This window comes from Bradysia coprophila, unplaced genomic scaffold, assembly GCF_014529535.1.
Source record: "Bradysia coprophila strain Holo2 unplaced genomic scaffold, BU_Bcop_v1 contig_232, whole genome shotgun sequence".
In the NCBI taxonomy this organism is placed as follows: domain Eukaryota; kingdom Metazoa; phylum Arthropoda; class Insecta; order Diptera; family Sciaridae; genus Bradysia; species Bradysia coprophila.
Window position 1 is genome coordinate 6,178,684 of NW_023503493.1, and position 13,562 is coordinate 6,192,245.

The following is a 13,562-nucleotide window of genomic DNA, read 5'->3' on the forward strand; positions in this document are numbered from 1 at the left end:
TTTGGAGCGTAGGCAACGCCATCTGTTATCATTTCCCTGACCCCGATATTATTGGATAAAACTTTCAGACAAAACCCCGTATTTGGTAGTTTTACGCTATTTATAAAGATCTTACTATTTAAAATGAGACTCAGCGACCCATCAATAAGTGAGAGCTCGACCCAGTACGAAAAGCAGAAATAATATTGGTAAATACTAATCAACCCGGATAGGTCGATTGCCAACCTAATTTCAATGAAAATGACTTCTATTCTCCTTGCCCAAGCAGAACGAATAGAATTTAGCACCTAGGATCAAGGTACGTTTGGCCACTGTTTCGATCTGTGAGAAATTTAAATATGTCTTTCGACATGTTGCATTAATATGCAGTTCAAAAATACCATTTCTCATCATGGCGACAGTGGCAAAGAAATGACCAAACTACGAGAGGTAGTCATAACTTTATACACGCTATTTTTCAGTGAATCATTAGCTAAATGAAGAAATAAAATCCAGAACGATGTGTAAACTCATACACAACAGACCTGTAAACAAGTCAAATGCTCATGTATGAGTAGTTTGATTCTTCTACAGACACGATGTGCAATGTGTCTGCATTTGTTGAATTTGTTAAACCAAACAGATGAACCGATCATCATTAAATTGGTTAACATAGAATGCTAAATGCACTCATCACATCAACAACGAATCCATGCCATTAGACCTAGGATCAGAAAATAGCGAATAATCTAATGTCAGAAGAGAGGGCTGTAAAAATTCAAGAAGTCAGTACGTTGTCTATGTCAAGGAATCATTGCACTTCACATTTTTATGTAAAACTCTACGATGATATTGCAAGGAAGATAAGAACACAACGAAAATATAAACCAGCTAGAAGCTCAGCCATCTACTTTCAATTTGGTGTTTAATTTCCTAGCAGCAACACATAAATCCTTCACGCGAACATTTTAAATTTGGAAGTGGAAAAAAATCCGAGTTTTTTTTCACTCCATGATGTTTGCATGCACTTCGCATGTTACAAACCCTACACACGATTAAAACGAGAACGAAGGTACGGTTGGCTGATGATATTCCAGCAGCAAAAGTAGATAAGTTTGTGTGTAATAAACCACAGTTAATTTCCTGACTTTTTATGTAGCTGTCGAGAAAAAAAGACTTCAAAATAGATGAACATGTGAACCTCGGCGAGAGAGAGAATAGTCGGATACACATAGTCGGTTATGTAGCAAATGGAGAGGGTGAGTATATCAAATACAAAAAAAATCAGCTTTTAAAAATGAAAAATCCATTTTGGAACTTTTCTATTCCATATGACTGTCGTGATGAGTATCCCATTGTAAGCCAAAATATTGTTCGAGATATCAACCGAAACAAGTTAACTTTCTAACGAGAGAATGGAAAAAAAAATCTCACATCCCACACAAACAACCCCCGCTAGTTAAATTGTGTGTTATTTACAAAAGAATTCCAAGCATTCGCATCATGTCAAACAAAATTACATCACACAAATATCGTGTACAACAAAACGTGTTGAAGAGGACTCTATACGGTTACATTTCCATCATTGTCAAAGTTGATTTCATTTAATTAAAATAGAAATGTGGAAAATTTTTAGTTTGTGTGTCCTATCGCCACATAGAAAATATGTCTGTTGAACATCCGTTCGTCAATTGAAAAAATGACGAAAAGGATATCATGTAGGACACATTTACATTCCCACGATCACTCGTTTCACATCAGTTCATTTACATTTGGACGCTTTCGACTGTCCACTCCCAGAGACAATATAATGAGATGGGGTGGTGAGTAGCAGTCCAGATCTATAGGCCGACACTTCAATTCAGGACGTATTATTTGCGAAATTTGCCGCCTGTTAAATTTGTGAAATTTTATGAAGTTTGTGAAATTTTACGAAATTTTTGAAATTTTACGAAATTTGTGAAATTTAACGAAATTTGTGAAATTTAACGAAATTTGTGAAATTTAACGAAATTTGTGAAATTTAACGAAATTTGTGAAATTTAACGAAATTTGTGAAATTTAACGAAATTTGTGAAATTTAACGAAATTTGTGAAATTTAACGAAATTTGTGAAATTTAACGAAATTTGTGAAATTTAACGAAATTTGTGAAATTTAACGAAATTTGTGAAATTTAACGAAATTTGTGAAATTTAACGAAATTTGTGAAATTTAACAAAATTTGTGAAATTTAACAAAATTTGTGAAATTTAACGAAATTTGTGAAATTTAACGAAGTTTGTGAAATTTTACGAAATTTGTGAAATTTAACGAAATTGTGAAATTTAACGAAATTTGTGAAATTTAACGAAATTTGTGGAATTTAACGAAATTTTTGAAATTTTACGAAATTTGTGAAATTTAACAAAATTTGTGAAATTTAACGAAATTTGTGGAATTTAACGAAATTTGTGAAATTTAACGAAATTTGTGAAATTTAACGAAATTTGTGAAATTTAACAAAATTTTTGAAATTTTACGAAATTTGTGAAATTTTTGAAATTTTACGAAATTTGTGAAATTTTACGAAATTTGTGAAATTTAACGAAGTTTGTGAAATTTTACGAAATTTGTGAAATTTTACGAAATTTGTGAAATTTAACAAAATTTGTGAAATTTAACGAAATTTTGAAAAGTTGTTAGAAATTTCGGGAAATCGAAACATAATTTTCTCAGATAATAGGTCCTGCTTCGGTTAGTATAGGGTGGGTGTACAAAATGACTCCTGACGATTAACACGAACTGTTCTCGCAATTTCCCTCCAACGTTTACACTTAACTGCCTTGAAAGATGGTCATAAATCTTCCAAGTCTCTATTTTGCTTAGCTCAATAAAATCACCTCAAACAATCTCTCTTACGTGCAATATATATCAAATACCTATGTCGACGCATACATTATTGTACATCCTCGCTGCTGAAGCAATTGCATTTTTAACAAGCATCTTTCGTCGCCACAAGATGCAATACCAACGATGAAGAGAACAGAAAAAATTTCAATAAAATAAATAAAAATATCTAATGGGTGGCCCAATTACCGCAAATTAAAACATCGTCCACACAGCATCCGTTAACAAGTCAATAAACGAAAGCGCCCACCACATTGCAATTGATTGCATCAAAATTTGAATGAACATAAAATGCAAATTGAAATAACACAGGGAAAATATAATTTAAACAAAAACAAGTTGAAGTGAAAAAAGAAGAAGAAGAAAGGATTTGGATGCGATAGAACGCAGAGCCATTTACAATCGGTAGAGTTTTGTGTGTCGATTGCTCGTTACATTGACTGTTACAGCTGAAAAGTCTTGAACATTTTTTTTTTTATTTTGCAATGCAAACCGCGACACCCACCCAGATCGATTGAGTGTTAGGTGGTTGAGCAATAAATGTACTTTTATAATATAGGTGAAATCGTGAGCATTTGGCTTGTTGTTAAAAGGGTTATCAACAGATGCATATCGACATTCATTTATTTCAGTTCGATAGAACCATTTTTTCACTCTCTTCTGATCAGGCTCGGACTGACCCAATGGGCATTCGAGCGATGCTCGAAGGGCTCTTCGTTCTTTTTGGTAAGAACGAAAGACTTTTTACAAATTTTCGTGATTCAACGTCCGAAAAGACTTTTGGTTAGACAGTCCGGCCCTGTTTTTGAGCGGTTGTAGGCCCGTACGAAGTACTGTGACTTAATGGTGATTTATTGAAGGTGCTCTTGAATTGAAAATGCAACTTTCGTAGAACTTGAATTGATCGAGTGATGAATGTGCGTAAGAGAGTCTAAATGGGGAACTTATTGCACCAGGATGCAAATAGCCTAAATTACTCTATTCGCACCCGAGTGCAAATAGTCACCTTGTTTAGGAAATTGAATTCTATCAGAGAGCAAAGATTAACCTGTCACATACAGCTATTCATCCGTTATTGATAACGACGACAAGAATAATAACAAGCTCTGGTTAATATGATCTTTTATATAGTAAAATGCATGTTAAAAAATTGAACTACAAGATTTGCAATCGACAGATTAAAGATACTTTGATCGATCGAAGTAATAGACCCGATAATAATCTTGATCGTATGCTTGCTTTCTGTAACAGATTAAGCCATTGAGAGAGATGACGCGGCCAGTGTTGTGGTGAGTATTCTGTCTCAAGTTGATTTCAATGAAGGTTATCAATTACCTTAGAATTACGATTTTTCTAAATTTGTAACGAGCGAAGCGAACTGTTATTCTGTTGGAAATACGTTTGTAGACAAGAAGGTCGGAAGTCGGGAGCTTCCGTATAAGGACTGAGTGACCGGTGATGTCTTTTGAATTTGAAGCTTTGCGATAGCTAAATGGATTGTACGTACCGGGTGAACGTAAGTAACTATCATTTAAACTACAAAAGCGGATGGTAATATGTTCGTTATTGTGTTGAAGAACTTAAGTCGAAATGAAACATCCGAAACTATGTCTTTGTTCAGCAAATTTTTTGTTTGTGTGTTTCATAAATATTCATTAGTTCTTGTTACCATACAGACAATATTGCGCCGCTGTGCTTTGTAATCGTACAATACACAAAAAAAAAAGTAAAATGTAAAAACAGACTGAACCCTAATATGACCCCTGTCGTGTGTCTCTACCTCTTTGAGTGTATCATCAGCATCATCCGATTTGATGAAATTGCTCTATTTATTTGTTAAATCTTTTGCTTTACTGCACTCTTCTTAACCTAACCGATTAAAGGATAGAAGAAAAAGAAATGTCGAACAAAAAAGAGGCTTGAAGGGGTTGCTAATAAATGTGTATTTGGGTTATGAGATGAATGAAAGGAGTTCATGTTAAGTCGGGAAGTCTTACGATCGTAATGTAATTACAGAAAATAAATGGGGTAAATAAGTGATTCGTCACACACATTTGTCATTTCGGAAACCAACAAATTCTATGTCGGGTTTAAAATTGAGGTAATATAATTGTGGATTGACTACAAGGCCTACAAAGTCTTTAAAAAAAGTAAATGAAAAGAAGGAAAGTTTCAATTCACAATACAAAACGGAATGAACGCAAAGTCTGTTTAGACCCGTACGAAGTACTGGGGACTTATAGGTTTACGCATACGTTTGTAACACGTCGAATTGGACTCCCTGAGTAAGGGGAAACCTATTGTGGTTGTCTAGAGATGCCAAATCCGCGAAAAAAAAATGTCCGTCTGTCCGTCTGTCCGTCTGTCTATCTGCACGATAACTTGAGTAAAACGCATCCGATTTTGAAAATTCTTTTTTTTCCCGTTTGGTAATGTCAAAAGACAGGCTAAGTTCGAAGATGAGTGATTTTGGATCGACCCCTCCCGAGCTGTGGCCCAATAAGTGCTTTACGGTTTTTCGAAGATATCTCCGGACATTTAAACGTTAAACTTGTAAGTGATACGTCAAATAAAAGGTATTTACAATACCGATCGACAAAAAAAAAGTTTATGGAAATCGGATGACCGACTCGTGAGTTAGACCCCTTGGTGTGGAACAGGAACAGGCCGGCAAGCAGTTTTTGCTTGTAGGTCGGCCACATTTGAACATATTTCGTCTGTTTTAGCTTTATTAGATAGGTATTGACCGTACCAATCAGGGAAATTTTTTTTAATGAAATTATGTTCTCCGGAGCGTGAGCTAGGTCTCTTGGAGTGAGCTCTTATCTGGCTACTCGGAAGTACAGTGAACGTGGTGTATTTTGACAATATCTCGAGTAAATTTTGACCGAATTTCATGAATTTTTTTTTGTTTGAAAGGTACAATCGCTAAACCGAACTGGTGTGCATACGTTATTTTGCACCAGCTGGTCACATACAATTCCAAATGGGACCAGCTGGTGCAAAATAACGTATGCACACCAGTTCGGTTTAGCGATTGTATTAACGAATCTAAAGCGTCGGTACTATTTCCGGTCTCCTAACAAAATGGCTGCCGGCGGCCATATTGGATTTTAGTAAAACGATATAAAGTGGGAAAATTTGTACTTAGATAGTTTCTGTTAACATGGAAATAATTTGTTATGTGTGTGGGGTTTCAGGGATTCCATATATGGATATCTATATATACCTATATACAGCTATATTGAGCTATATACAGGCATATAGAGCTATATAATAGCATATTCATCTGTGAAATGTTTATTTATAGTGAAATATAGGTAAATATAGCGGTATATAGCTGTTTAAAAAGGAATTTATGAAATTTGTCTTCTTACGGGGCTGTCTATATTGCCTCCGGCAATTTATTTGTATATGGTAACAAGGCAAAGAGTGGATAATGTAAGTGATTTTAAAGGCTTTTGACACGAATAGGTGTTTCGTACGGGTCGGCGTTAGCTATGTTTTAACAAATAAATCCGAGCAAGAAACTTTTAATTGTACGTCTCTCGTAGACATTGTACTTGCGAATTTTATGGAATCTGAAGTTATCTTCACTTTATAGCCGACGAAATGATTTTCTTAGTCGAGTTTCATGAAATGGTTCGCCTTTACAAACCCTAAAACTTTCTGTTCGGCATTATAATATGGTGGTTTACATGATCCACGGTTTAGCTAATTTTCATCAGGATAAAAGGTTTTACGTATGATTTACCGACAGAGTTAAGAAATATTCGCTTCGCTTAAGAGGCATTGTTTAATCAGAGATATTTTACAAGAAAGTTTTAATAATTAAATTTTTCAGAGACTCTCGTGTGAAGACGTACAGTGGGCTGTCGGGTTTGGTTTGTATTGTCTGTAATTTATTTACCAAATTTACTGAAATCTATCAAACAAAAATTCGGTAAATTTTCAGTAAATTTTCGGTAAATTTCAGTAAATTATGGTAGATGTTGGTAAAGTTTGGTAAATTGCAGGTAATTTTGGTAAATTTAGGTATAATTACGGTAAATTTAGGTATAATTACGGTAAAATTAGTCAAATTCCGATAAAGTTGGTTAAATTTCGGTAAATAAATTTACTGAAAATAGACACTGTACCCACATATAAGCTTTCGTTGATGTGATACCTAAATGTGCACAGCTGAAATTTTTTTTTTGTCTTTTGGTAAATATGGTAGATCTTAAGGGATCATTCATTTCATTCGACTAATTACATCTATTTCTGTCACATTTGCATTAAGGTCAAAAACTAAACTAATCGGACCTAATAATTTTAGAAAAGCGACCTGACCTAACCTGAACCTGATTATATACAAATTTTCAGGTCAACCTGTCAGGTGAGACCTGATCACTCTAATAAAGCTGCAGGTCAATTCCGGTCAGTCAGGTCGGTTTCAGGACCAGTTCCGAGCCTTATCTAGCATCTCTTTCGCAGGCATGATATACTTCATGAACGATCCCTAATTACCAAGCGAAACTCACGATACTTGGGTGAGATAAAGTAATGAAACAAAGAAAAATAATTTCGAGCACAATGTCTACTGATGGTGGATAGATAGGTGTATCAGTAACGCAGCATGAAATGAATCAGAGGCACATTAAACAATTGATGATCTTGGGCATCCCATTAAAACGTGTATTATACGAGCTATTGATGGATTCATCGTCCTTCAAAAACAATGTATTTTATATTCGAGAGCAAATGAATGTAGCACCGGTGTGTAAAATTGCAACAAATTAACCGTATCCATTAGCTTCGATAATGTCTAATTAAAATAATTTTTGCCCAGGTGTGTTAAAAAAGCTATTCGCTTTCAGTTGTACGAAAAGAAATCGCATATGCAGCGGCAGCCACATACAATGCAAAAATTTTAACATTACATTGTGTACGCACCATTCATATCCTTCTTCATTACTCACATTTCACCTCAATACAAAACGTTTTTTCATTAACATATCACTTCCATTTTATCAATCTTTTTCCATAAGCTTTTGTTTAACAACAGAGCCATTATAATCACAAAAGCTGTATAAGCAATCAAATCCACACATAAATCAAATGAGTTAACTCATTTATTAAGGAAAAATCCATTACGATTCTCTCGCTCTCTCGTGTTCTTCGACTTTGATAATTTAACATTTCTTTGAATTGAAGTGTTTCATTAAAATGTTACCTTGCAATTTGACGGAATGGAAAAGATTTTTTTTTGTTCTTTTTATTCAACAACCAAATGAATGAAGACATGAAGAGTTATATGCATCCATCGCATTAATATCTTTCCACTCCGGATCTCCAGTGTGATGTGTTTGTGTGCTTTTTTTGTTGTTTGAATTGAATTGATATGTTTATTCGGAATTAGTTAATTGAAAATGGGAAAATTCATATAATTTTCGGACAATGTAAAGTAAATATTTGGTTTGTGCGGCTTCATGGTGGGCTATTTATCAACAATTGCATGGAATTATGAACTTCTTTATTTCTTTTCCGACCTTAATCGGACATCACTGGCGGTGGCGGAAGGTTTTATTACTTTAATGGAACAAATTCACGTTCACTGTTTTGCATTATTTCGGCAAATTTGGTTTTGATGTTCAGAAATTGTTCATTTATTCCTACCTACCGACTTTACATGATTTAGTTACTTACGTTTAATATTAAGCCGTCAGATGCTTTTGTTTCAATCTGAGAGACGGTGCAATGCAATTTTTGAATTCTTAAATAGATTTAAAGAAATATTTATTGTTAACATCTCATCTGCCCTAGCTAAAGTGGCAAGAAAAAAAGAAAACACAAAGTGGCTAGTCATACCCTTTTGCATGTACATATCTTACGAATCATAAGCAAAATGAAACTTTCATACAGCTTCGTGATTAGCCATACGGTGCACCGTGTTCCAAAACGTTACTGCCACATTCATAAATCTATTTTTGACATCAGTACGTCACTTTGCGACCCCTTTATGTCCGGAATTACCCTACAGTAACAGTAGACTTTCGAAAAACCAAGAAAAATTTTTGTTGGTTTTTTGGGTTTTGGAGCCCATTTTCCCCGTGAGGGGTTTGTAAATTTTCCATGTTAAATATAAAAATCCTAAGGACGTTGCAACTTGCATTGAGACACCTCAAGCATACTCCTTATGGTATTTTTTCTTGGTTTTTCGAAAGTCTACTGTTACTGTAGGGTAATTCCGGACATAAAGGGGTCGCAAAGTGCCGTACTGATGTCAAAAATAGATTTATGAATGTGGCAGTAACGTTTTGGAACACTGTGCGGTGTAGGGTAGTCTCGCACACCACACGAATTCATGGTGTGCGAGACTCACCTCTAAGTGAGTAACTTTTCGTTTCATGTCGTAAAAGAAAGCATACTTATCATTCGCGTGTCAAGGTGAAACTAGTGAATCGCAATATAAACGCTGCAGCACTTTGAACAAAAACTTTATTGTTGAAATCAATAGCCTGTAAAAGAATACTCTCAAACTCAAGTTCCACACATTGTAAGACCTTCTTGGGAGTTTTATTTATGGATGTTCCCAAAAATTCTAAAAACGTTCGGAAAATTTCGAAAAAAACGTTTTCAGAATTCTTTGGAATTTTCAGAATTAAAGTTCAAAAAAAACCCTAATGCATTGGTTAGAGTCGACTTACATCATGTTACTAACAAAAATGTACGATTATTTCTTGCCATTTTGGACAAAATCCATGTTCAAGTCCAAGTTCAAACTAATGAAGTAAAAGATTCGGAAATCTCTAGAAGTAGTAGATTCGGCAATTAGTTATTAGATTTCAATTCGGCCATTTGTGAACGGTTAGTAACTACCCAATTATTGACATGGCAGAAACAGAACCCAATTGGAATATTCCGTGGTTCTCTGAACTCTGAACACATATTGACGAAAACTGGTTCAAAATGGAATAAATCAATGGAGTTAACTGGTTGACCTGTCTCAAAATCGACTAAATACCAAAAGTTAAGCTAACTAAATTAGTTTCACCGATTTTTCATTTGAAAGAGAAGCTTGGTGTAGTTGGACCTGTTGGTGTTAGCACAGAACTTGTAAATATTTTCGCGAAAACAAGCCCGTCAACAATGTGAACGTGAGAAATGAACATACAATCAAAAAAGCTTAAATTTCAGTTCATTGAATAAGAGTTAAAGGATTTCGGTTGCAACAAGAAAGAACCAAACAAACACAAAAACGTAAGGCGTGTCTGGTAGCTAATATTACATAATAAATGATAAGGGTGTGACTTTCGACTTCGACATAATGCGGGTGAAAATACCTTGAACCGCCCTCTTTCTGTAAACACCTTTACACCAGCTCTCAATCGTTTGCCTTTTTTCCTTGTTCTGAAAATATCGATTTTTATTTCGCCCGTCTTAGACGTTCAACTTTTTTCGCTAAAATTCCCGCACATGAAACTTAACTTTGTCGCTCTCTGGTTCATTTATTATGATATACCGTTACTTCTTTATCGCATTTCTGTTAAACGATGGGATTTTGTACTGTGTATTGCCCAGGTTTTTAAATCAAATAGAAACATTTTGCGGGATTTATTAACTCAAGCGACAGTCGACAGAATGAAAGATAAATTAGGGATCGAGTCAAATATTTTAATTAATTACAATATTGTCAAGCATAGTAGTTGTAGGTGGGTATCTGCACTGCAGAAAAATATATATGTCCCGAACGGTATAGTATATTTGCAGAGGAGTGTAAATATTTAGTTGAGTGGGTGCAAAACGGTCGATTTTGACTACGATTTCCGGTTGAAAGTTTTGTTTTGTTATGATGATTCCTGTTCAATGAATAAATGAAATGAACCTAAGAAATGTGTTGTAGGAACATGATTTTGGACTTGGTAAGCCAATTTGTTTGCTTAAAATTTTTGGAATAAAAGTTTGTTCGAATAGAGTCTTAACGATTACTGGTCTACTAACTTATCCATCAGATCAACGCGATATATCTTAAGAATGTTGGAATAGTGAACTCAATGCAGTTTATATGTCAGCCCAGTAAGAGACTACATTGTATTATTATGCCATAGGCATTGCTGTTTCTATTTTCACTCCTGGACAGGGCATATTTTCGTAAACACAAAATTCTTGACTTTTGAAAATTCTCAATATTTTAGAATTGTACGTTCAGACATCAAGTTGAGTGATATCCCTTATTAGTGGATATTCATGTGTTACCAACAGTGACGAAAAGATGAAACGATGAACTTAGGTTAATGTTATTTCATATAGCAGAACGTCCGTTGAAGTAAAAGATTTTGGAATCGCACAATTGAACAAAAGAAGTAGCAGATTTTACAGCTAAAATCTTGTTAAATCCCGAATAGCGAGTGTTTTTACTCGGCAAAATAAAATTGGTCGAAGGGTGAAATTCAATTAAAAATGATCGTAAAGTCACTGCATTGACCTACAATTAAGATGTAATTGCACCAAATAAATCAGAACAAATACAAAGCTTAAACGGGCAACATGCCCTAAATAAGGTGTTTGTTTCTCAAAGTAGTCCTACTGGTGCATTCGAGCTGGGGAGAATATCTCACCAGTATAGTTATAGAATTATTGAGTGACCGGAGGAGAATTTGTGCAATCGGCTGGTAGCCTTTTACCTCTGAATTGAACACATCTTTGATGTTTTGTGAGTTTTGTAAGTAAATTTTCCAGACTTTTCTTATAAATAGTATATTGCTATACAAGTGAAGGAATTTGATATTTCGGAAAAGTGTCTGATGGCTTTAGCCCGAGGTTCTTTTACTTCCCGTGATACGAAATATCAAGTGATTTCCCGAGTGTAGTGTGTAGTATGACGTTTTCCTTTACAAAGGAGGGAAAGACTTTTCCCTAGGGACGGAAAGTCCATTTTCTTTCCATAGTAAAGGAAAAACATATTCAGAGTACATCGCTCGAACCATACAGCAGTCACCGCGACAATCATGCCATTTCTTCTGTCTTTTGACATTATCAATACTATAGAAATTGCCTAGTCCAAAATCCCACCACATAGACAATCACCAACCGGTAAAATGTCGAAATACCAACTATACTAATTGGAAAGGTCACATACAATTCTTATACGACTTACGTGGGGTAATAACATTTTCCAATTTGAATATTCTAACCATGAAATCGGATTCTTTTCCCCCCATTGAAAATTTGTTTTATCGACCGCATGACATTGCTCTCAAGCATCAAATACGGACATTTAAACGGAATGCTATTCAAATTCCACCCTGACATGATGAAATTCCCATACATTTAAATAATCGTCCCCAGAGAGCTTCGATATATTTCTTCTTCTTTTTCTTTGGAAGTACTTTTTAGAGATAAAATATGTCGATCATGACTCCCCACTGGAATTACACGAGTAATACCTACTAACCCAAATGCAATAGTCTTGTAAATTTTTACATAAACTTTTGGAGACGAAGTCGAAAAAAAAATTTGTGGAAAAGTAGAAACGACAAGTAGCATGAAGGATATATATTTGAAATGTCACATTGAATGCATATCAAAAGATAATGGTAAGAGTGAGAGTGTGGTTTTTCAACAAAAAAAATGTAGAAAAAATCTCAGAACGAGTATAATTCCCCCAGAACATCAAAATTTTGTTTTCCTTCATTTTATGTCGACAATTTATTATAAATGCCGAAGAATCGCATATTTTGTTCTTCCGTTTTTCGGTGAAAAAAAATTATATTTTCCACTCGATGGTGAGGGTGGAATTGAATCTAATATTATACATGTGGATGTACAATATTGTCTCCTAACGTTGTCAAAGTCATATAATGTCAGACACAAATTTTTAGCCCTTAGTCACTAGTCGGAAAATATTCCTTCGCATGGTGCAAGCGAAACAACCAAATGTAAAATGTTGTGGTTCAATGGAATATATAATATTCAGATGGTGGCACGTAAACTCGACAAGTTACGTACATACATGATGCATACATAAGTTCAAGATCATTGAGTTCAAACTGCTTCCTTGCAAGTTATTTTTTTATTTATCGGAAGTGATTTATGAAATTGGGAAGCGGGTAGTTGCAATTTCACTCCTTTTTCGCAATAGAAATAATGGCTGGCATTTGAGGAGCCTGCGAAAACATTGCTTTTAGCTTGTGAAAAGGGTAGTTCTGCTTTTGGAATCTTTTCATAGTACATAGTAATCGAGATGAAAGTATTAAGGGCAATGATTACTGTAACATCGACCGTAACATTTAAGTGCTCCAAGCATAACATTGGCTGATTTGACAGACGTATGATTTGGAGGTTTCTGTAAAAGAATTTGAAAACAAGGAGTTTGTGTGCATATCAGTCTCTGCCAATTCCGTTTCTGAGCGCCAGAACGACTCAAACAAGGTAGTTTATATGTTAGACGCCACACATAGAAAACCTCAAAGTTTAGGAATTGTTCGGGTCATTTTTTGTGGTACATTTCCTCTAACGGCTAGCGAAGTAAGCTATAGCCGACTCCAGATACGAATAATTAATGTAAGAATTGGTTCAAATTACTTAAACCACTTATTTAAGAACAATGGATAACAATTCCACTCATCCTAAAGAAACGGGCATTTGTAAAATTCAGACAAATTTTGTTAAATCGATTCTCGGCGTTAAATAGAGCATGGAATCCTCTACCAA